Consider the following 3,015-nt stretch of genomic DNA (forward strand, 5'->3'; position numbering starts at 1 on the left):
TCCAGAAATAGGTATCGTAAAGCTCGGCTCCCACTTTGGTTGGCCAAAGCGATTGCATGGAGTCCGCAGGCGACGAGCACTCACGACGGATCGTTTTCAACGACGATGGGCAGATCACCGACTGCCGTCGAGCAGAGAGACGGATTTGTTGGTCAATGATCGGCGTAAATTCAACCAAGGTAAGTTTTAGCCATTGTAATGGAAGAGGGCGCTAAAACTTGTACCGGTATTTGTTACTCAACTGAAATCCTCTGTACGCGTTCATTCTATCATTACCTATTACAGTATTACAACATAATATTTTGGGATTAATTTTAAGTAGGCCTACATTTTGCTGCCTTAATTTATGTAATTAAGATGTATGCGTGTTTGGGTATTTGTACATGTGTCTGTATAAATAATTAATTGTATTTTACATACTGTAGGCCTAAAAGATGTACGACAAAAAAATATAAGTAAACTTAGTCCTAATAAAGTTGTTTTTTTTTTACATTTTTGGTAATAGATGATTGAAATCATCCCATTACATTGTTATCGATATAAAAATATACGCAATACCCCGATTTAGTCTCTAACTAGCACTGATGTCACGACAGTCTTGCCTGTTGGGTAAAACTACGATTACAACAACAAACACCAACCTACTAAAGGACATGAGCGGTTTCGAAAATGGTGTAACCAAAGTCGTCTTTTTGCTTCTCTCGCAAAGTGCTTACCAGGCTCATCCAACTTACAAACTGTGCCGCCTATGGCTGAGCAATATAGCTGAAAAGGTTTACACTAATATTATACCAGCTCGTTGCGTGTTCTGTATGGATAGGCGTAGGCCAAAAATGGATGCCCTGACCATAAAAAAAAAACATTGAGTTTTTGGTTTCACGAATATACTGTAATTATGCATGTCGTAAGAATGCTATGTATTTTTGAGTTATCACGAACAGACACAAACTGTTCATGAAAATTACTAGGTTAATTACAATTAAAACAGAAAGAAAGTGGAACATTTGAATTATTTAATGCTTTAGGTTTATATATGAAACACATATTTAAAAATTCGATAGGTATTTCACCTTAAATGCGTTTTTCTCAAAACGTTTGTCTGTGACGATGTGATTATTTACCTATTTTTGTATCTTAGTAAAGTAAATAAATTAAATTGGAATAAGAAATTAATATACGTTCCTTTAAAAATTGCCTACGAATGGCAATTTATTCATAAGATTCTTTAAGTAGGCCTCTATTAAAATTTTCGAAATAGAACGGAACGTTCCTCTTTGTTGTTTATGCTTGAATATCGCCATCAACGTCAGAACTTGGGACGTCTGAACAACCATGGAACAACAAACGATACGATTTCGAAGAATTATTACGGTGAAGCTGATACGACCTCAAACTGTGAGTAATATATAAAGTACGATGCATTATTACGTTGTTGTATAGTCACCACTGTTGTACTCATTTACTAAAAACTTGGTAACACAACTTGCTGGAAAATACAACTGAGTTGTTAATGGAATAATTATCAAGGAGTAAATTTGTAGGAACATAAAGAACATCAAGACATTCCTTGCCTATGTTCCCCACAGAGTTTTCTTGATTGACTCAAGTCGTCAGTTGCTATCGAGGTCCGGAAGGTAAGTTTCCGTCTATTTGGGTGGCACCTTTATTTGTTTCCTTACTACCTCCTTGACACTGTTATTAAAAGCAAGGCCTAAAGTAAAATGCTATCTTTAGATAGTTCACCGAGTATGCTTAAAAGTCTTATTTAGGTTTGCGTTCATGGAAAATTAATGGTAGCCACCCCTTCTCTATCCACCTCAGTCTATAAACACCTGGACTAACCAATATTGTATTGTAGTCCATAGAGTAACATTTATGAAAAGTAAGAAATCTGATTGGGTATTTCTTGTATACAAAAAAATTATATTTCGATTTTTGCATAGGCCTAGTGGTAATTATAAATTATGGTTTGAGCGAGCCTCCAATATCCATCGCCTCGTAATAAATATATGTAAAGTTGGGAGAGAAGAAGATCTTATAATAAAACAAGTTCACTCACTACTCTGATAATTTCTAATGATTTGTACACATTTGTTTATACTGTTCTTAGTAGAGTTAAGATACATAACGACGATTAGTCACCGTCTAAAATTAAATATGGCTGTCAAACAACAGTACACTCTATTATTATGTGCCGGAGGCGTAAAATCAGCCACTGACAGCCAGGTATATTGGTTGGCATCTGTTTTTCGGTTTTATTGTACAGGCATACTCAATTTAACCCCTTTACAGTTCCATGGTAACTATACTCTGTATCCGGGTTCAGTAATTTGTTTAAACAAACTAATCTTTACAAGAATTAAAGTTTTTTATTGTTGAGTTAAAATTGGTTGTCTTGACGATGTAGGACACTGGGGTGCTACGATCTAAATTTACAAGTAATTACTGCCAAACTCAGGAGGTACTCGAGTACTGTTTATGCACGAAACTTATAATAGGTCCATGATTTATGGTAGCAGTTTAATACAATTCATTGAGGGTAAACATACTGTGAATTTGGTTTCCTTGAGAAAACCCGATATGGGAAACTGTAATCATTCATATTCAAATGAAGTTTACTAAAGAAAGGTATTACACTACTGTGATAATACAAAAGCATATTGTTATACCATCCATAGAGATGGTTATACAAGAAATATATGGTTGGTTGGCCGGTCGATTGTTATTTCCTATTTTCTGTTTCTGTTCTCATCATAGCCTGCTCAGCATAGACTACGCGTAGTGTTCAAAGTGACGCACCTGACCAAGTGCTCCCGTTTTGTGATAAAAATTATTAAAAATGCAAAACCAGTAAAATTATGGTAATTTCGGCTTTTAATTTTGATGCCGCAGTGTTTACTGACAGTTCACCAAAAAATTACCCCCCCCCCAACCAGTCACCCCACAAAAAAATCACGGTCAAGTAGTTAAACATCACCTAAAATCCCTTATTTTGCAGATTAGCGCCCCTCAACC

At 35.7% G+C, this 3,015-nt stretch overlaps 1 protein-coding gene across 1 annotated transcript in view; it reads left to right on the plus strand.

Moving 5' to 3' along the window:
- Positions 1-1,358: 1,358 nt before the first annotated feature.
- Positions 1,359-3,015, plus strand: part of LOC117106420 (sphingosine 1-phosphate receptor 1-like) — a 17,827-nt gene continuing 16,170 nt past the window's right edge. Inside the window, exon 1 of the mRNA XM_033247784.1 lies at positions 1,359-1,634. The gene's annotated coding sequence lies outside the window, so the exon portion shown is untranslated. The remainder of the gene's footprint in view (positions 1,635-3,015) is intronic.

This window comes from Anneissia japonica, unplaced genomic scaffold, assembly GCF_011630105.1.
Source record: "Anneissia japonica isolate Jap-2015-1 unplaced genomic scaffold, ASM1163010v1 scaffold287994_len634616_cov204, whole genome shotgun sequence".
In the NCBI taxonomy this organism is placed as follows: Eukaryota; Metazoa; Echinodermata; class Crinoidea; order Comatulida; family Comatulidae; genus Anneissia; species Anneissia japonica.